This window comes from Moschus berezovskii, chromosome 3 (assembly GCF_049115385.1).
Source record: "Moschus berezovskii isolate FMDL1 chromosome 3, NW_MosBer_1.0, whole genome shotgun sequence".
NCBI classification, from domain to species: Eukaryota; Metazoa; Chordata; class Mammalia; order Artiodactyla; family Moschidae; genus Moschus; species Moschus berezovskii.
The window spans coordinates 39,872,622-39,895,147 of NC_142462.1; the positions used below are offsets into that span (position 1 = coordinate 39,872,622).

Sequence of the window (22,526 nt, forward strand, 5' to 3'; positions counted from 1 at the left end):
GGAAAATCCAGAGAGAGAGAAAGATTAGCATTTGCCAAGCACAAGGGTGAGGGTAGAATAGAGAGTGAGTACCACAGGGTACAAGGGTTGTTCTTTTTTGGGGGGAATGATGAAAATATTCTGCAGTGAGATCATGCAGATGGTTGCAAAATCTTGTGAATATATTAATACTAAAAACCAATGAACTGTGCATTTAAAAAGGGTGAAGGTATATGAATCTTTTTAAAAGATTCATTAATCTTTTTAAAAAGAGCATCCACAAAAATTCTGAAAAAGTTAATAAGTATCTAGCTCCACTAGATACTAAAACATAAAAAGCTACAGCAATTAAAGCAATAAAATCCAGGGGAAGCTATCACATGAACAGACAATTTGATAAACAGAACCATACAGAGTCCAGAATAGACATACATTTTTAAGAATTAGTGTGTGATAAATATGCATTGTCTGCAATACTTTGGCCACCTCATGTGACGAGTTGACTCACTGGAAAAGACTCTGATGCTGGGAAAGGTTGGGGGCGGGAGGAGAAGGGGACGACGGAGAATGAGATGGCTGGATGGCATCACGGACTCTGTGGACATGAGTTTGAGTGAACTCCGGGAGTTGGTGATGGACAGGGAGGCCTGGCGTGCTGTGATTCATGGGGTCGCGGAGAGTCGGACACGACTGAGCGACTGAACTGAACTGAACTGAACTGATCAGTAGAGGGCTTCCCTGGTGGCTCAGAGGTTAAAGCGTCTGCCTCCAATGCAGGAGACCCGGGTTCGATCCCTGGGTCGGGAAGATCCCCTGGAGAAGGAAATGGTAACCCACTCCAGTATTCTTGCCTGGAGAATCCCATGAACAGAGAAGCCTGGTAGGCTACAGTCCACGGGTCGCAAAGAGTCGGACACGACTGAGCGACTGAATGGAACGGAATGGAACGGATCAGTAGAGGAAAGGTAGACTATGTGATTAATGGTATCGAGTCAATTGTGTAGCCGCCTGGAAAAAAAATAATGTAGTCTTTCTTCTTCAGACCTTATACTAATAACCAGATGAATCAATTATGTTTCAAAAAATATAAAACAGCCTGGTAGCTCAGATGGTAAAGAATCTGCCAGCAAAGGGGGAAACCCAGGTTTGATCCCTGGGTTGGGAAGATCCCCGGGAGAAGGAAATGGCAACCCACTCCAGTATTCTTGCCTGGAAAATCCCATGGACAGAGGAGCCTGGCAGGTTACCACTGATGGGGTTGCAGAGTCAGACTCAACTGAGCAACTAACACACACATACACACACACACACTAACACACACACACACACACACACACTAACACACATGAAAGCATAAAAAGACAGAGACTATAGAGCGTAATCCACTGGACAACGTTTAAGGCTGTTCTTTGGTTTTTAGCAATTGGGCCCCAAAGGAAACCTTCATAAATCTTTACTGATACACTAATAAGGAAGTTGCACAGCTTTGTCCCTGTATGATAAGGTATATAGGAAATAATCTGATCAATCTAATTATATTCATGATACTAATAGTGATGAGTAACTGCTAACAGTGGCTGGGTTTATCATTAGGATAACAATAGGTTAATGCTATGTCAACTTAAAAAAATAAAAACAAAGTAATTGGGAGTCAGACTTGTGAGGAAATGACTGGTGTGCAGGAGAAACAAAGTATGTATTTGTGAATTTCAAAGTTAGCAACTGTCACACTTGATCAAAGAATTTTGGCCAGAGTGGAGGAGATTTGACACAAAAGAATATTTTCAAACACCCCCATCATGACAAGACACTGGCAAACAAATATCCTAGATTCAAGGAGACCAACTATTAAGAAATTTGAAACTTCTAATTTTGGATGTGCAGGTGGGCTTCCCTGCTCTGATAGTGAAGAATCCGATTGCAATGCGGGAAACCTGGGTTCAATCCCTGGGTTGGGAAGATCCCCTGGAGGACAGCTTGGCAACCCACTCCAGTATTCTTGCCTGGAGAATCCCATAGACAGAGGGGCTTGGCAGGCTACAGTGCATGGGTTCACAAAGAGTTGGACACGACTGTGTGATGAAGCACGCAGCACAGAAATGAAAGGCAGGCCCAAACAGAGGAAGTACTAATCTATCAGTCTTTTTGACTTCGGGGGGAAAAAAGCATAAATGGAAACTTTTAGGGATCATTTCATTAAATCACTATTTTCATTCTTTTCCTGCCCCTCCAGTATGGGAACACTATAAGTAGAAGAGGGACATAGGTACAAAACTTTGTGATTATTGACTTTCTCAAAAAATCGAGTCTGCTTTTCTATTCTTTAAGATTTTATACTGAAAAAACTATTATTTATTTTGAAGAACAGTTGCTATCTATTGAGACAAGCGGATATGGTCATTAATTATTGTTTTCTAATGTAGAACTGTATTATTCAATGAGCTATGCTATAGTTATCAATTCAGTAAAAGTTTATTCAGGCTTTACTATGTGAAGGCACCTGAGTAGGTGTTACAGAGTAAACGTGAGCCATTTATTAGTTCTGCCTCTTAGGAGCCAGAAAGAGAGAGAAAGCATATAAATAAAAAGCTAAGTACAATAACATGGTGCCTGACAAGAGACAGTGATAAATGTAGAAAGGGTCTACAAAAGGAAAATATACTTCCAGGCTAGGTAATCAGAGAGGAAAACCAGTAATAGTGTTATATCCTTATGCTCCTCAAAGGAGAGATAATTACAAAACTCAACTTTTCATTGTTAAAAGAAAGTTGGTTTTTAACCAGATGGACCAGCCAACTGACTGACCAGTATCTCTGGGGGAAGAGTGCAATAATGAAGGACTTTCCTCTTAAAGACATAGTTTATTGTCTGAAAAATATTTCAGTTATCTTGCAATGTATGGAGTCAATTCGGTAGATTATAAACCATCTGTAGCAACTATGGTAGATAAAAAATGGCCACAAACACTTTGTGGCTATTCCCATTCAGAGATGGACTGTATTTTTCCACCTCCTCAAACTTCGGTAGGTTATGTGACTAGTTTTAAGCAAAAGATGTGAAGGAATGAATGCTTGTTCAATGTCCGAAGCATAGACTTCAAGAGGCCTTATAGCTTCTGTGTTTGCCAACATAAATTGCTAAAATTGAAAGAAGTAATGTATCCAAATATGAATTAAAACTTGCAAGGATACAACTTTGGCTGACAGAATTCACATCATGAAAAAACTTGTCAGTAATTCTGTTTGTTTAGCACAGCAAGGGCTACTATCCTGAATGTACACATCCTGGAAAGTTTTGGGACCTGGGTCCTCGGGCTGACTAGGACTTTTTTCCCATAAGTATCTCTTATTGTACGTAACTTTATGCTTATATTGACACATTTTAAATCAACTGCTTAATGAATGCATGTATTTGTTTTTATGATTTCCTGATTTAACTCACTTCTAATTAACCAACCAAATATAAGTCCCCTATGTATTATATTTTGATTCCTTGAGACTTAATATACACGAAAGCAATGTAATTCAGTACAAAAATTTATGAGGAATAATTATCATACTGTCTCATTAATTATTAAATTACATTATATAAACTAAGTCACAATGTTAATATGATAAACCACAAAGCCTGAATTAACTACAGTTTACAGCACACAAGGCAGCTGTGTTTACTTAGGATTCAAGTATAAATTTTCCTGAGAAAATAAGGTTCATGCAGCCCATCTATATAATTTCAAGGGGACATATATATATATATATCAGATATATAATATATACACATACACATATATATGTATGACTGAATCATTTTGCTGTACACCTGAAACTAATGCAACAAAAACTGAGAAATAAAATAGGTCAATTCAAGAAAACAAAATTGCAAGAGGCAATTTGGACAGACTGTTAAACAAGCTTGCACATTTTATTACTAAACTTTCTGAAGTCAAAAATGTTTATGATATTTATGTGCTTGAAGTCTATTTATATAGTGTCATCTGACTCTAGTTTTTATACTGTGTTGTTATGACAGATGACATCAGCACTAACCTTGAAAGTGTCCCAAGATAAGGCTCATCCTGTGAAGCTTCAGCTTAGTAAAGACGACAGTGAGAGATTTAGAAACACTGAGCCAGGCCCATGAGTTCAGCAGGCTTGAAATATGTTCCTTATTTATGTGCTTAAGAAACACACAAATTGAACTTTATTTCCAGAGAAGCACCCATTCACTTTATGAACAGATAAGGATGATGCACTGCTACAAAAGAAGGCAAGTATTTTGAACTGCTTTTCAGATGGACCACTGGGTAAGTAATCAGAATTTTCTTTGTACATTTTACCGCAAGAATTTTTGTTCAATACAGGCTATCCAAAGGATCAAGATTAGGTCTATCCCTTGAAAATTTTTTTCAGCACAAAAGAAAAATTTACAAGGTAACTACAGAATTTTGTTGCACAAATGGGTTTCTTCAACCTCAAAAATATTTTTTCATCTATCTTGTCAAACTACTGGTTGTTCTTCTCCTGGGCTTAGACAAAATCACAAAGATTTTTCAAACCTGTTGCCTTGATTCTGAAGCCACTGCCACCAGAGGAAAACATTTTCCGTCAGTATTGTTAGGATAAGATTTTTAACATTAAAAAGTAATGGTTCACGCACTATAAATCACATCTGTGTGGATTAATTAATAATTCCTTTACACAGTTAGTCTGTACTATAGCACACAAACTCCAATAATTTGGCCACCTCATGCGACGAGTTGACTCACTGGAAAAGACTCTGATGCTGGGAGGGATTGGGGGCGGGAGGAGAAGGGGACGACAGAGAATGAGATGGCTGGATGGCATCACCAGCTCGATGGACATGAGTTTGAGTGAACTCCAGGAGTTGGTGATGGACAGGGAGGCCTGGCCTGCTGTGATTCATGGAGTCGCAAAGAGTCAGACACGACTGAGCGACTGAACTGAACTGAACTGATAGCACACAAACTTAACACATTTCCCTTGATTTTTTTTTCACTCAGAAAACAAATTGATACAGAAAAGTCAAGACTAGTTTCAGGAATCCAGGTTATTAGCATACATTAACTGAGAAAAACCTAAATGAAGAGAAATGCTCCTTTCTCTCTGAGCATGGTGAAACATCTACTTATAGTCTGGCTTTTCTCAGAAGATGACAAATAACAATAACACTTAACATACCAGAACTCAAATATCTATCTACTGTCTGCAATACAGAGAAAGACCAGCAAGAGAGCAAAAAATGTCCCTACCAGAAGCAATACTATAAAGTTAACACACTCAAGTTCTTGGTCTTTATGAAGAGGGCATCACTGGGCTCCCTGCATCATGGGAGTCACTCTGCTCTATTTGGGAGGAGTCACTGTCTACACCCAACACATGGGGAGACCAGGCCAGAGAGGATGAATGCCAGAGTCAGGGCTCAATCTCCCTGCTCTGCACAATTCAGCAAATGAGGAAGTAAAGAGAGGTGGAGAGCTTCCACGCTGGCAAGGAGAGGGGACCCACATGAGAAAACCAGACTCGGCAGTGACGAAACCTCATCCAGCCAGACAGCCCTCAGCACTTCAATGGGGGTCTGAAGGTACCACTCTAGACAACATTCTGAAATGATAAATTTTCACAATGCCCCTAAGTCATCATCAAGGGGTCAAACTGCTCCATGTCCTCGGTTTAGAAAGACAGGGAAGTGCAGGTTTTAAAACATGGCTAGTTGAATGGTTACGTGTTGTCCTGACCACCACTGACATGGAAAGAAGGTCACAATATGTTGCTCATTTATAAAAAAGTTTACAAAAAGATACGCATAATACAATTTAGGTTTCAAGAGAAAAAAACTCATATACAGAAAATGATCTGGAAGATATACACCAAAAGTTACCATTAAGTGTATATGGATTTTTAGATCATAAGTAATTCTAAGTAATTTCTAATTTTTAAAAGTATTGTAATCTTTTGTATAACTAGTATATTACAATTTTTCTAATCAATAAATGAACTTATTTTCATTTTATAAAAGAAAAAAAGTAAAATCACTTTTCATCTTGTATTTGGATAGCCAATATGATACAAATTTAATGTTCTCTCATACTATGACCTATGTATAATAATGTTTACTTTCTTATATAATGAAAATCACAGGCACAATGCAGATGGTGCCAATTGATTTTTGTTCATTCATAAATTCTTTCCATCTTTCTTTATATGCTCCGTGTTTCTCAGTTGGTCTAACCACATGTTATGCTCTGTGTATTCTAGAAGGCCAGCTCTGCCCACAGGACTGAGCAAAGACTTGCCACAAGTAAAAAGGTTAGAACCATGGTTCATCCTTCAAGAAGGAGGAAAATGAAAGAAGAGGTAGACAGATAAACAGTATTTTCAGATTTGTCACAAATATTAGGAAAATGACTTACTGTAATTGCATTTCCAATAGTGTATTCTTTGGCTATAACTAGAGTGGATCCATACCAGAAGGCCAGCGCATACGATGCATATATTAGCAGGAAGGCAGTGCCCATAGAAATGTTCGCTGAAATAGTTTAATTCCAATCTTTTTGGTATTTTCTAGATGTTTCTGACAACTACCAGAAAATAAAGGGGGAAATATGATAATAATCCATAATCTTAGCTATATTCCCCTCCTGGACAGCTTGAGGTTTAAGGTACAAAAACCATCAAACAAGAAACCCTTGGAGATACCCCCCTTCCCGGGAATTGAACCAATGCAGGGTCAGACTGGACCAGAACCCATCTGAGCCTTTTCTCTACTGGCCTGGACCCATCTCCCTGAGTCCCCACCAGTCCCACCAATGTTCCCATAGCTGATCCAGGCCTGAACTCCCAACCCTGGGAGAACCTCACCATCAACCTTCATGGCCAGCATCACAAGTCAAGGTTAAGGAGGAAGAAGAGAAACCAAGCCCACCAGGAATGACACCAAAATGTAAACTGTGAACACTATTTGGGACTCTTAAAGCAGTTATATTCTCAAGACAGGCTAATTTGTCTTCTCTGCTGTCCCATTGGGTGAAAGTGTTAGTCACTCAGTCGTGTCTGACTCTTTTCAATCCCATGGACTGCAGGCCACCAGGCTCCTTTGTCCATGAGATTCTCCAGGCAACAATACTGGAGTGGGTTGCCATTTCCTCCTCCAGGGGTGCTTCCTGACCCAAGGATTGAACCTGGGTCTCCTGCATTGCAGGCGGACTTCTTACCATCTGAGCCACCAGGGAAGCCTGACCTCATTGGGTAAGGGATGGGAATTTTACCCATTTGTGTGCTTATACTCCAGCCTTGGCTTTTTTGCTTCATTTTGGTTTCTGTTTTGTTCTATTTTTGATTAAGCCAGGGTACAGGATATAAAGAGGTCACTACTTATGGGATATAGTTTCTTACTCAACTTTTTTAGATTTTAGCTTCATCACTTGTAAAATGGAATTACTTTTAAAAATTGAAGTATAGTTGATTTACAGTGTTGTGTTAGTTTCAGATGTACAAAGGGATGCAGCTATACACACACACACAAACACATGTATTCTTTTTCAGATTCTTTTACCTTACAGATTATTACAATATATTACGTATAGTTCCCTGTGCTATACAGTAGGTTCTTGTTGCTTACCTATTTTATATAGAATAGCGAGTATATATTATTCCTAAACTCCTTTTTTTAAAATTTTTTTTAATTTTTATTTTTATTGGAGGCTAATTATTTTACAATATTATATTGGTTGGTTTTGCCATACATTCACATGAATCCGCCCCAGGTGTACATGAGTTCCCCATCCCGAACCCCCCTCCCACCTCCCTCCTCCCCTTATCCTCCCTCTGGGTTATCCCCGCATACCAGCCCCAAGTATCCTGTAACATGCATCGACCCTGAACTGGCAATTCGTTTCACATATGATAATATACGTGTTACAATGCCATTCTCCCAAATCACCCACCCTCATCCTCTCCCACAGAGTCCCAAAGACTGTTTTACACATCTGTGTCTCTTTTGCTGTCTCGTATACAGGGTTATCATTTGCATCTTTCTAAATTCCATATATATGCATTAGTATATTGTATTGGTGTTTTTCTTTCTGGCTTACTTCACTCTGTATAATAGGCTCTAGTTTCATCCACCTCAGTAGAACTGGTTCAAATGCATTCTTTTTAATGGCTGAGTAATACTCCATTGTGTATATGTACCAAAGCTTTCTTATCCATTCGTCTGCAGATGGACATCTAGGTTGCTTCCATGTCCTGGCTATTATAAACAGTGCTGCGATGAACATTGGAGTACATCATCTCTTTCAATTCTGGTTTCCTCGGTGTGTATGCCCAGCAGTGGCATTGCTGGGTCACGTGGCAGTTCTATTTCCAGTTTTTTGAGGAATCTCCACACTGTTCTCCATAGTGGCTGTACTAGTTTGCATTCCCACCAACAGTGTCAGAGGGTTCCCTTTTCTCCACACCCATTCCAGCATTTATTGCATGTAGACTTTTGGATAGCAGCCATTCTGACTGGTGTGAAACGGTATCTCATTGTGGTTTTGATTTGCATCTCTCTGATTATGAGGGATGTTGAGCATTTTTTCACGTGTTTGTTAGCCATCTGTATGTCTTCTTGGGAGAAATGTCTGTTTAGTTCTTCGACCCATTTTTTGATTGGGTCATTTATTTTTCTGGAATTGAGCTGCAGGAGCTGCTTGTATATTTTGGAGATTAATCCTTTATCAGTTGCTTCATTTGTTATTATTTTCTCCCATTCTGAAGGCTGTCTTTTCACCTTGCTTATAGTTTCCTTTGCTGTGCAGAAGCTTTTGATTTTAATTCCATTCCTTTCCGTTCCGTTCCATCGCTCAGTCGTGTCCGACTCTATGCGACCCCATGGACTGTAGCCTACCAGGCTTCTCCGTCCATGGGATTCTCCAGGCAAGAATACTGGAGTGGGTTACCGTTTCCTTCTCCAGGGGATCTTCCCGACCCAGGGATTGAACCCAGGTCTCCCACATTGGAGGCAGACGCTTTAACCTCTGAGCCACCAGGGAAGCCCATCCCATTTGTTTATTTTTGCTATTATTTCCAATATTCTGGGAGGTGGGTCTTAGAGGATCCTGCTGTGATTTATGTCGGAGAGTGTTTTGCCTACATTCTCCTCTAGGAGTTTTATAGTTTCTGGTCTTACATTTAGCTCTCTAATCCATTTTGAGTTTATTTTGGTGTATGGTGTTAGGAAGTGTTCTAGTTTCATTCGTTTACAAGTGGCTGACCAGTTTTCCCAGCACCACTTGTTAAAGAGACTGCCTTTTCTCCATTTTATATTCTTGCCTCCTTTGTCAAAGATAAGGTGTCCATAGGTGCGTGGATTTATCTCTGGGCTTTCTATTTTGTTCCATTGATCTATATTTCTGTCTTTATGCCAGTACCATACTGTCTTGATGACTGTGGCTTTGTAATAGAGCCTGAAGTCCGTCAGGTTAATTCCCCCAGTTCCATTTTTCTTCCTCAAGATTGCTTTGGCTATTCGAGGTTTTTTGTATTTCCATACAAATTGTGAGATTATTTGTTCTAGTTCTGTGAAAAATATCGTTGGTAGCTTGATAGGGATTGCACTGAATGTATAAATTACTTTGGGTAGTATACTCATTTTTACAATATTTATTCTTCCAATCCACGAACACGGTATATTTCTCCATCTATTAGTGTCCTCTTTGATTACTTTCAGTTGTGTTTTATAGTTTTCTATGGACAAGTCTTTTGTTTCCTTAGGTAGACACATTCCTAAGTATTTAATTCTTTTCGTTGCAACAGTGAATGGAATTGTTTCCTTAATTTCTCTATTTTCTCATTATTAGTGTATAGGAATGCAAGGGACTTCTGTGTGTTGATTTTATATCCTGCAACTTTACTGTAATCATTGATTAGCGCTAGTAGTTTTCTGGTAGAGTCTTTAGGGTTTTCTGTGTTGAGGTTCATGTCATCAGCGAACAGTGAAAGTTTTACTTCTTCTTTTCCAATTTGTATTCCTTTTATGTCTTTTCCTGCTCTGATTGCTGTGGCCAAAACTTCCAGAACTATGTTGAATAGTAGTGATGAGAGTGGGCACCCTTGTCTTGTTCCTGACTTTAGGGGAAATAATTTCAGTTTTTCACCGTTGAGGATAATGTTTGCTGTGGGTCTGTCATATATAGCTTTTATTATGTTGAGATCTGTCCCTTCTAGTCCCACTTTCTGGAGGGTCTTTATCATAAATGGATGTTGAATTTTGTCGAAGACTTTCTCTGCATCTATTGAGATAATCATATGATTTTTATTTTTCAGTTTGTTAATGTGGTGTATTACGTTGATTGATTTGCGGATATTGAAGAATCTTTGCATTCCTGGGATAAAGCCCACTTGGTCATGATGTATGATCTTCTTAATGTGTTGCTGGATTCTGATTGCTAGAATTTTGTTAAGGATTTTTGCATCTATGTTAATCAGCAATATTGGCCTGTAGTTTATTTTGTGGGATCTTTACCAGGTTTTGGGATTAGTGTGATGGTGGCCTCATAGAATGAGTTTGGAAGTTTCCCTTCCTCAGCAATTTTCTGGAAGGGTTTGAGTAGAATAGGTGTTAGCTCTTCTCTAAATTTTTGGAAGAATTCAGTGGTGAAGCCGTCTGGACCTGGGCTTTTGTTTGCTGGAAGATTTCTGATTACAGCCTCTAGTTCTGTGCTTGTGATGGGTCTGTTCAGATTTTCTATTTCTTCCTAGTTCAGTTTTGGAAAGCTGTACTTTTCTAAGAATTTGTCCATTTCTTCCAGGTTATTCATTTTATTGCCATATAATTGCAGATAGTATTCTCTAATAACCCTTTGTATTTCTGTGTTGTCGGTTGTGATCTATTTTCATTTCTAATTTTATTGATTTGGTTCTTCTCCCTTTGTTTCTTGATGAGTCTGGCTGGTGGTTTGTCAGTTTTATTTACCTTCTCAAAGAACCAGCTTTTGGCTTTGTTGATTTTTGCTATGGTCTCTTTTGTTTCTTTTGCATTTATCTCTGCCCTAATTTTTACGATTTCTTTCCTTCTACTGACCCTGGGGTTCTTCATTTCTTCCTTTTCTAGTTTCTTTAGATGTAGAGTTAGGTTATTTAGTTGACTTTTTTCTTGTTTCTTGAGGTGTGCCTGTATTGCTAAGAACTTCCCCCTTAGCACTGCTTTTACAGTGTCCCAGAGGTTTTGGGTTGTTGTGTTTTCATTTTCATTCATTTCTATGCATATTTTGATTTCTCTTTTGATTTTTCTATGATTTGTTCATTATTCAGCAGCGTGTTGTTCAGCCTCCATATGTTGGCATTTTTAATGGTTTTTCTCCCATAACTGAGATCTAATCTTACTGCATTGTGGTCAGGAAAGATGCTTGGAATGATTTCAATTTTTTTGAATTTACCAAGGCTAGATTTATGGTCCAGGATGTGTTCTATCCTGGAAAAGATTCTGTGTGCACTTGAGAAAAAAGTGAAATTCATTGTTTTCGGGTGAAATGTCCTATAGATATTAGGTCTAACTGATGTATTGTATCATTTAAAGTTTGTGTTTCCTTGTTAATTTTCTATTTAGTTGATCTATCCATAGGTGTGAGTGGGGTATTAAAATCTCCCACTATTATTGCATTATTGTTAATTTCCCCTTTCATACTTGTTGTCTTACATATTGCGGTGCTCCTATGTTGGGTGCATAAATATTTATAATTGGTATATCTTCTTCTTGGATTGATCCTTTGATCATTATGTAGTTTCCTTCTTTGTCTCTTTTCACAGCCTCTGTTTTAAAGTCTATTTTATCTGATATAAGTATTGCTACCCCTTCTTTCTTTTGGTCTCTATTTGCATGGAATATCTTTTTCCAGCCCTTCACTTTCAGTCTGTTTGTATCCCTCGTTTTGAGGTGGGTCTCTTGTAGACAACATATATGGTGTTCTTATTTTTGTATCCATTCAGCCAGCCTTTGTCTTTTGGTTGGGGCATTCAACACATTTACATATAAGGTGATTATTGATAAGTATGATCCCATTGCCATTTTCTTATTGCTTTGGGTTTGAGTTTATACACCCTTTCTGTGTTTCCTGTCTAGAGAAGATCCTTTAGCATTTGTTGAAGAGCTGGTTTGGTGATGCTGAATTCTCTCAGCTTTTGCTTGTCTGTAAATTCACATTTGAATGATATCCTTGCTGGGTACAGTAGTCTGGGCTGTAGGTTATTTTCTTTCATCACTTTAAGTATGTCTTGCCATTCCCTCCTGGCCTGAAGAGTTTCTGTTGAAAGATCAGCTGTTATCCTTATGGGAATCCCCTTATGTGTTATTTGCTGCTTTTCCCTTGCTGCTTTTAATATTTGTTCTTTGTGTTTGATCTTTGTTAATTTGATTAATATGTGTCTTGGAGTATTTCGCCTTGGGTTTATCCTGTTGGGGACTCTCTGGGTTTCTTGGACTTGGGTGATTATTTCTTTCCCCATTTTAGGGAAGTTTTCAACTATTATCTCCTCAAGTATTCTCTCATGGTCTTTCTTTTTGTCTTCTTCTTCTGGGACTCCTATGATTCGAATGTTGGAGCATTTAACATTGTCCCAGAGGTCTCTAATATTGTCCTTATTTTTTAAATTCCTTTTCTTTTCCTGTTTCATTTATTTCTACAATTCTACCTTCTAGCTCACTTATCCTGTCTTCTGCCTCTGTTATTCTACTGTTTGCTCCCTCCAGAGTGTTTCTGATCTCACCTACTGCATTATTCATTGCATATTGACTCTTTTTTATTTCCTCTAAGTCCTTATTAAACCTTTCTTCCATATTCTCAATCTTTTTCTCCAGGTTATTTATCTGTAACTCCATTTTGCTTTCAAGATTTTGAATCATTTTCACCATCAAAATTCGAAATTCTTTATCAGGTAGATTCCCTATATCTTCCTCTTTTGTTTGTGTTGGTGGGCATTTATCTTGTTCTTTTACTTGCTGGGTATTTCTCTGCCTCTTCATCTTGCTTATATTGCTTTGCTTGGGGTGGCCTTTTCCTCTTCTGGCAGTTTGTGGAGTTTTCTTTATTATGTAGTTTCCTCACTGTGTGTGGGGTTGGACGGGTGACTTGTCAAGGTTCCCTGGTTAGGGAAGCTTGTGTCGGTGTTCTGGTGGGTGGAGCTGGAATCCTTCTCTCTGGAGTGCAATGTAGTGTCCAGTAATGAGTTATGAGATGTCAGTGGGTTTGGAGTGACTTTGGGCAGACTGTGTATTGAAACTCAGGGCCATTTTCCTGTGTTGCTGGAGATTTTGCGTGGTATGTCTTGCTCTGGAACTTGTTGACCCTTAGGTGGTGCTTGGTTTTAGTGTAGGTATGGAGGCGTTTGATGAGCTTCTATTGATTAATGTTCCCTGGAGTCAGGAGTTCTCTGGTGTTCTCAGGATTCGGGCTTAAGCCTCTTGCCTCTGGTTTTTGGTCTTATTCTTGAAGTAGTCTCTAGACTTCTCTATCTGTCATTTCCAAGGTGGTTCCCTCTGTTTTAGCTTCTATTTGCTGGTCTCTTCAGTGTCTAATTTCCGCCCTGATACTAGGGGGTGGGTGGACACTTTTTAAGGCTCAGTTGTTCAGTCCTGTTCTGGGAAGGGAGGAACGCTGCAGACAAATATCTCTGGTGTCTGTGGGGAGTGCTCACAGCGTCTCAGCCACACTGGGTTTGCCCCCATTCACAGCGCATGTGTTGTCCCAGTCTACACTGCACAGGCTCTAGGTTGCTCTGCCGGGAACTGTCAGAGGCCGGTGCTGGGTTGGGTGCACTTCCCAGGTCTGAGCAGCTCAAGTTCAGGTTCTCAGGTACTCCACAAAGGCGCGGACTTCGTTGGGCCTGCGTTTTGTGCCTTCCCTGGTCCGAGCAGCTCAGGTGACCAGGTGTTTGGCGAGCACGGTCGCTGCAACTTATCGCCTCCCCAGTCCCTGCCACTTGGTTTTCTGGGTGTACAACCGGTGCACCTTCTCAGGCGGATATCGACCGGCTGGAGCCCAAGAAATCTTGATTAGCAACAAGCCTGCCTGAAGTTTGAGTCGGATGCCTTTCTGGGGCCGCAGTTGCCTCTCCGGCTCTGGCTGACCTCCCTGCCTGTCTCGGCAGGAGATGAGGGATGGGCCGACCGCAGCCGGCTCACTCTGCTCAGTTATTTGTTCTGTGAGTGGGGCTGGCAGAGTCTTAGGTTAGAGCTTTCCGCCTTTTTGTGGGGAAGCTATCCCAGTCTGCTTTGCTCTCCCCAGTTCTCTCAGATTGTTCTCCCGGCATTCAAGCCCAGTCCTCTCTCTAAGCAGTTCAGTCAGCTCCTCCCTGCCCAGCCCCTGCTTGCTAATGGCGTATGCAGGCGTCTGTGCTGCTTCTCCACTGGGAGTTACCATTTGGCGGGTAATCTGTGGGTTTTAATTATTTCTTTTTCCTCCCAGTTATGTGGCCCTCTGAGGTTCCAAGGTTCGCCACAGATTCATCAGTGAGAGTGTTTCCTGGTGTTTGGAAACTTCTGTCTTTTTAAAGCCTCCCTTCCCGGGACGGCCATCCTTACCTCTTTTGTCTCTCTTTTTATCTTTTATGTTTTTTCCTACCTCCTTTCGAAGACAATGGGCTGCTTTCCTGGGTGCCTGATGTCCTCTGCCAGCATTCAGAAGTTGTTTTGTGGACTTTACTCCACATTCAAATGTTCTTTTGATAAATTTGTGGGGGAGAGAGTGGTCTCGCCATCTTATTCCTCTGCCATCTTGTTCCTTCTCCCAATCCTAAACTCCTAATTTCCCCGTCCCCTCCTTTTCCTTTTGGTAACCATATGTCTGTTTTCTATGTCTGTGAGTCTGTTTCTGTTTTGAAATAAGTTCATTTGTATCATTTTTTAGGCTCTGTATTATCGTAGGATATTTGTCTTTCTCTGGCTTACTTCACTTAGGATGACAAGCTCTGGGTCCATCCATATTGCTGCAAATGGCATTATAAAATGGAGTTACTAATGCCTACCTTGCTAGATGACTGTGAGGTTGACAGACAATGTCAGAAAAGTTGTTAGAACAGTGTTGACACATAGTTGGCAAAATCTGATAAATCCTATTCTTATTATACTGCTAATGTTTTAGACTTTAATCTCTTCCTAAATACCGTTCTATTATTACCATAATTTTAAATATTAAGTAAAATCCATTATTCCTGGCTTCTGGGATCTGACATGACAGTACACGTGTCTAGAATAGCTCTATTAAATAACAATGCTTTTTCCATCAATTTCAGTTAAGCCTTTCATTCCATGCTAGATGCAGAGAGTGTATAAAATTTAATTTTGGCTCCTTAAAGTTAAAAGAAATAATCCACTGGATGTACAATGAGACTTTAGGGAAAATATCACATCCATTAGAATCTAACAAAAACAAATATCATATCTTTTTTAGTGTAACCAAATAAAATGCTGAGAATTTATTCATTTTTAAAAATGCATCCTGCCACCATGAATTACATCTCTTAATTACTTAAAGCACCTAACTCTCCAGTGTTCTTTCCTCAGTGTTGGGCCATGCACTGACTTAGCAGAGATGCGTCCCCAGGGAGACAGCTGGCACCCCATGGCCAGCGCTGTGCTGAATCCCAGGTGGCCTGGCTGCAAGGTGCGGGCAGGGAGGTTTACATCAGACCCAATGGGACACGGGTTCCAGGGACAGTGATGGACATGCTATAATTACCTTTGCTCAGATGGCTCGCCTTTTGCAGCTAATGGAGTGGCACTGATTACACTCACATCCTGAGGTGTGTGGGCTATTGTGTGCAGGAAGCAGCAGTGAGAGAGAAAAAGGAAGAAGTTAAGAACCAGGCACAGGCTGGCTGTCAAGAAGACTTAAGCAACAGAAAAACAGAAAATGAAAAAGAGGGGAGTGGGGAACCTTTGCTTTCAAGACTAGAGAATTTCCAGAGAATATCTCTTTCACAGAGTCAGGGGTATCAGGAGTCCCGCAGAATGGCGAAAGAAAATATTTTACATGGAGTCATGCTTCAGTTATATTCAGTTCAATTCAGTTCAGTCGCTCAGTCGTGTCTGACTCTTAGCGACCCCATGAACCACAACACGAAAGGCCTCCCTGTCCATCACCAACTCCCGGAGTTCACTCAAACTCATGACCATCAAGTCGGTGATGCCATCCAGCCACCTCATTCTCTGTCGTCCCCGTCTCCTCCTGCCCCCAATCGCTCCCAGCATCAGAGTCTTTTCCAGTGAGTCAACTTGTCGCATGAGGTGGCCAAAGTATTGCAGTTTCAGCTTTAGCATAAGTCCCTCCAATGAACACCCAGGATTGATCTCCTCCAGAATGGACTGGTTGGATCTCCTTGCAGTCCAAGGGACTCTCAAGAGTCTTCTCCAGCACCACAGTTCAAAAGCATCAATTCTTCGGCGATCAGCTTTCTTCACAGTCCAACTCTCACATCCATACATGACCACGGGAAAAACCATAGCCTTGACTAGACGGACCTTAATGTCTCTGCTTTTTAATATGCTATCTAGGCTGGTCATAACTTTCCTTCCAAGGAGTAAGCGTCTTTTAATTTCATGGCTGCAATCAGCATCTGCAGTGATTTTGGAGCCCAAAAAAATAAAGTCTGACACGGTTTCCACAGTTTCCCCATCTATTTCCCAAGAAGTGATGGGACCAGATGCCATGATCTTCGTTTTCTGAATGTTGAGCTTCAAGCCAACCTTTTCACTCTCCTCTTTCACTTTCCTCAAGAGGCTTTTGAGTTCCTCTTCACTTTCTGCCATAAGGGTGGTGTCATCTGCATATCTGAGGTTATTGATATTTCTCCCAGCAATCTTGATTCCAGTTTGTGCTTCTTCAAGCCCAGCATTCCTCATGATGTACTCTGCATAGAAGTTAAATAAGCAGGGTGACAATATACAACCTTGATGTACTCCTTTTCCTATTTGGAACCAGTCTGTTGTTCCATGTCCAGTTCTAACTGTTGCTTCCTGACCTGCATACAGGTTTCTCAAGAGGCAGGTCAGGTGGTCTGGGATTCCCATCTCTTTGAGAATGTTCCACAGTTTATTGTGATCCACACAGTCAAAGGCCTTGGCATAGTCAATGAAACAGAAATAGATGTTTTTCTGGAACTCTCTTGCTTTCTCCATAATCCAGCGGATGTTGGCAATTTGATCTCTGGTGCCTCTGCCTTTTCTAAAACCTGCTTGAACATCTGGAAGTTCATGATTCACATATTGCTGAAGCCTGGCTTGGAGAATTTTGAGCATGACTTTACTAGCGTGTGAGATGAGTGCAATTGCGCGGTAGTTCGAGCATTCTTTGGCATTGCCTTTCTTTGGGATTGGAATGAAGACTGACCTTTTCCAGTCCTGTGGCCATTGCGGAGTTTTCCACATTTGCTGGCATACTGAGTGCAGCACTTTCACAGCATCATCTTTCAGGATTTGAAATAGCTCAACTGGAATTCCATCACCTCCACTAGCTTTTTCATCGTGATGCTCTCTAAGGCCCACCTGACTTCACATTTCAAGATGTCTTCAGGTGAGTGATCATGCCATCGTGATTATCTTCGTCGTGAAGATCTTTTTTGTACAGTTCTTCTGTGTATTCTTGCCACCTCTTCTTAATATCTTCTGCTTCTGTTAGGTCCATACCATTTCTGTCCTTTATCGAGCCTATCTTTGCATGAAATGTTCCCTTGATATCTCTAATTTTCTTGAAAAGATCTCTTGTTTTTCTATTCTGTTATTTTCCTCTATTTCTTTGCATTGATCGCAGAGGAAGGCTTTCTTATCTCTCCTTGCTATTCTTTGGAATTCAGCATTCAGTTATATTAGGGTATGTTATTACTTAAAGAAAACTGGTTGGAGAGTGAGTATCCTTTATTAGGGGGTATGTTCTGGCCCATACATTTTTGTCTGTCAACTCCCCTTAGAGCAAAAGTACTCGACCTGGAATCCCTGGTTAAGGAATTTGACCAGGGTAAAATTTACACATTTAATTTTCTTAACCCCTAACTAAAATGCAGCATTTCCTTCGATTATAAGTGCAGGCAACAAGCCTCTGTAGTGTCAGCAGTAACTGTGACTCTGTTGCCAATAGAAATCCCAGATCATTTTCATACCATGTTCTACTTTTTACAGATATCTTGAAATACACTTTATCCACAAACCTACTTTGAATTAGACGTATAATTAGTTCTTGATATTCAAAAGGTTAAAAATAGAGGCATGGATTTCAGTTAAGTTCAGTCGCTCAGTTGTCTCCAACTCTTTGCGACCCCATGAACCACAGCATGCCAGGCCTCCCTGTCCATCACCAACTCCCAGAGTCCACCCAAACCCATGTCCATTGAGTCAGTGATGCCATCCAACCATCTCATCCTCTGTCGTCCCCTTCTTCTCCTGCCCACGATCTTTCCCAGCATCAGGGTCTTTTCCAATGAGTCAGTTCTTCGCATCGGGTGGCCAAAATATTGGAGTTTCAACTTAAACATTAGTCCTTCCAATAAACACTCAGGACTGATCTCCTTTAGGATGGACTGGTTGAATCTCCTTGCCACTCCAAGGGACTCTCAAGAGTGTTCTCCAACACCACAGTTCAAAACCATCAATTCTTCAGTATTCAGCTTTCTTTATAGTCCAACTCTCACATCCATACATGACCAAGGGAAAAACCATAGCCTTGACTAGACGAACCTTTGTTGGCAAAGTAATGACTCTGCTTTTTAATATGCTGTCTAGGTTGGTCATAACTTTCCTTCCAAGGAGTAAGCGTCTTTTAATTTCATGGCTGCAGTCACTATCTGCAGTGATTTTAGAGTGCAGAAAAACAAAGTTAGCCACTGTGTCTACTGTTTCCTCATCTATTTGCCATGAAGTGATGGGACCAGATGCCATAATCTTCATTTTCTGAATGTTGAGCTTTAAGCCAACATTTTCACTCTCCTCTTTCACTTTCATCAAGGGGCTCTTTAGTTCTTCACTTTCTGCCATAGGGTGGTGTCATCTGCATATGTGAGGTGACTGATATTTCTCCCAGAAATCTTGATTCCAGCTTGTGCTTCCTCCAGCCCAGCGTTTCTCATGATGTACTCTGCATATAAGTTAAATAAGTAAGGTGACAATATACAGCCCTGATGTACTCCTGTTCCTATTTGGAACCAGTCTGTTGTTCCATGTCCAGTTCTAACTGTTGCTTCCTGACCTGCATACAGATTTCTCAAGAGGCAGGTCAGGTGGTCTGGTATTCCCATCTCTTTCAGAATGTTCCACAGTTTATTGTGATCCACATAATCAAAGGTTTTGGCATAGTCAATAAAGCAGAAATCGATGTTTTTCTGGAACACTCTTGATTTTTTGATGATCCAGCGGATGTTGGCAACTTGATCTCTGGATCTTCTGCCTTTTCTAAAACCAAATGAAACATGTGGAAGTTCATGGTTCACATATTGTAGAAGCCTGGCTTGGAGAATTTTGAGCATTACTTTACTAGAGTGTGAGATAAGTGCAATTGTGCGCTAGTTTGAGCATTCTTTGGCATTGCCTTTCTTTGGGATTGGAATGAAGACTGACTTTTTCCAGTCCTGTGGGCACTGCTGAGTTTTCCACATTTGCTGGCATATTGAGTGCAGCACTTTCACAGCATCATCTTTCAGGATTTGAAATAGCTCAACTGAAATTCCATCACCTCCACTAGCTTTGTTCATAGTGATGCTTCCAAAGGCCCACTTGACTTCACATTCCAGGATGTCTGGCTCTGGGTGAGTGATCACACCATTGTGATTATCTTCGTCATGAAGATCTTTTTTGTATAGTTCTTCTGTGTATTCTTGCCACCTCTTCTTAATATCTTCTGCTTCTGTTAGGTCCCTACCATTTTGGTCCTTTATTGAGCCCATCTTTGCACGAAATGTTCCCTTGGTATCTCTCATTTTATTGAAGAGATCTCTATTTTTTCCCATTCTATTGTTTTCCTCTTTTTGTTTGCACTGATCACTAAGGAAGGCTTTTTCATCTCTCCTCACTATTCTTTGGAACTCTGCATGCAAATGGGTGTATCTTTCCTTTTTTCCTTTGCTTTTCGCTTCCCTTCTTTTCACAGCTATTTGTAAGGCCTCCTCAGGCAGCCATTTTGCTTTTTTGCATTTCTTTTTTTTGTGGATGGTCTTGATTCCTGACTCCTGTACAATGTCACGAACCTCTGTCCATAGTTCATTAGGCACTCTGTCTATCAGATCTAGTCCCTTAAATCTATTTCTCATTCCCACTGAATAGTCATATGGGATTTGATTTAGGTCATACCTGAATGGTTTAGTGGTTTTCTCCACTTTCTTCAATTTCAGTCTAAATTTGGCAATAAGGAGTTCATATTCTGAGACACAGTCAGCTCCTGGTCTTCTTTTTGCTGACTATATAGAGCTTCTCCATCTTTGGCTGCAAAGAATACATAGGGTAAGCAACCACAAATTAGGAAAGTCTAACACAGCCTTAAATAAGAATTTAAAAAATAAGAATGCTCTTAAAAACAAAGGAGAAGAAAATTCACACAAGATATGCAGGAAGAAGGAAGAACTGAACGACAGAAGAGAGTTCATACTTTAAGGCCAGAAACTAACTAAAGGGGAAGAAGGCTATCTTGAACTTGAAATCAGCTGGGATACTAAGAAAATCCAATGGAAATATCTGCAAGATAAACAACAATAGTAACTAAGGATCCAATTTCAGTGGACCTACTGTCAAAGGTCATGTATTACTATTATGCTTACAAGTAACTGACCCAAATTAGCAGATAGGGAAGATGGATAAGTTCAGAAGCAAGCAAATAGGTACCTATTGATATGAAGTTATTTTTCTCAGAAAGCTAATTCTAGCCTGACACCTAAATAAGCTGATGTACAGAAATCCTATGTCCCCAAATTCCTGCATATTATACTTTTTATTTTTGGCTGCACTGGTGGGCACGCGGGATCTTCATTCCCTGACCAGGGATCAAACCCATGCCCTCTGCAGTGGAAACAGAGTGGTAACCACTGGACTGCCCAGGAAGATCCCTTGTATACTGTAGAAAGAATAGCTGTAAATATGCCTGAGATGTAAAGATTATAGTCACAATCTTCAATTCAAATATTCTATTTCATTGACAGGCTATGAATAGGCCCTGGAAACTGAGCTCAACTAGTCACAGACCAAGCAAAGAAAGGGAATGTCTACATTTTACAGGTCTCAGATTAGGATGACTAAGTCTTGTGGCAGCAAGTTTCTACAATATGAATCTCAGCTGCAGTGATAGGAAGACACAGGCAATCCTGATGCAATCAGTCAATTCAGAGAATGTCTCTGGACTGACTCAATCACTGCGCCACAGGGTATCCTGTCTTCCACTATTTAAAATGTTCACATAACCCTAAATGTGTAATCAGAATGAATCTGGTTTCTTAAATAGAAGTCAAAAATGAAGATCGTAGTTTTGGATCCAAGCCTACTGAGTTACACACTGTTTTAAACGTAAGTTTGGTGCTCAGGTTCTGATATGTTTTCCCAAGTATCAAGGCTGGATAAGAGTGCTATACAAGCTAGCAGTCACTCCAAACTGCAGTGCAAAGGCTCTGAGATATTTGTTTAATCCTTCAATCCTGACACTTGGCAGATGTGATTCATTGAATAGATTAAGTACTTTGCTCTTGGCACTACAATGAATAAAGACAGGTGTAATCTTTGCCTGCAGACTTTTCCAGACTAGTAGTAGATCTTTCTTCCCCTATGAGTATTAATAAATGGAGGCTTCTCTGGTGGCTCAGATGGTAGAGTCTGCCTGCAATGAGGAAGACCTGAGTTTGATCCCAGGGTTAGGAAAATCCCCTGGAGAAGGAAATGGCAACACACTCCAGTATCCTTGCCTGGGGATGGACTCTCTTTGAGGCCTGAGCAAAACAAAGATATAAAAACAGGATTTAGAAGGTGATTGTTCTGTGGTATTTTGATACTCAATACCATTTTTTTACAGAATAAATATTAACCTGTCTCTGCTGGGCAGCATCTCGCTGTGTAGGGCCTACTCCCAAGGCTTATTAAGACAGCTGGTCAGCTGGAGTTTCAGATTCTTTGGTCCACCCAGGTCAAGAGTGCTACATTCCTAGTGTTTCTTACCTTCTCAATTACCTTTTGTATTTTGGTATATGCTAGTTACAGAAATATATCTCCCCTATATTGAAGGGGTTTAGAATATACTTGTCATGTTAATCTCTCCTGCTTTTAATTTGAAAATAAAGTTTCTATATCACTGGGGTACCTTGATTAATATAATCCCTTATGATTATACAGTGGAAGTGACACATAGATTCAAGGGATTAGATCTAATAGACAGGGCCTGAAGAACTATGGATGGAGGTTCCTAGCATTGTACAGGAGGTGGTGACAAAAACCACCCCCAAGAAAAAGAAATGCAACAAGGCAAAATGGTCGTCTGAGGAGGCATTATAAATAGCTGAGAAAAGACGAGAAGCTAAAGACAAAGGAGAAAA

General features: G+C 40.3%; 1 protein-coding gene across 6 annotated transcripts in view; it reads right to left on the reverse strand.

Moving 5' to 3' along the window:
• The window catches only part of LOC148778313 (RUN domain-containing protein 3B-like), a 144,695-nt gene that overhangs the window by 55,290 nt on the left and 66,879 nt on the right, over positions 1 to 22,526 (reverse strand). For 2 of the 6 annotated variants that reach the window (XR_016036913.1, XR_016036912.1), the window contains exons 4-5: positions 20,308 to 20,439; positions 15,713 to 15,785 (exon numbers count right to left, since the gene is read on the reverse strand). The exons of 3 other annotated variants lie outside the window; for them this stretch is intronic. The gene's annotated coding sequence lies outside the window, so the exon portion shown is untranslated. The remainder of the gene's footprint in view (positions 1 to 15,712; positions 15,786 to 20,307; positions 20,440 to 22,526) is intronic. One more of the 6 variants, XR_016036911.1, reaches the window with a different exon arrangement.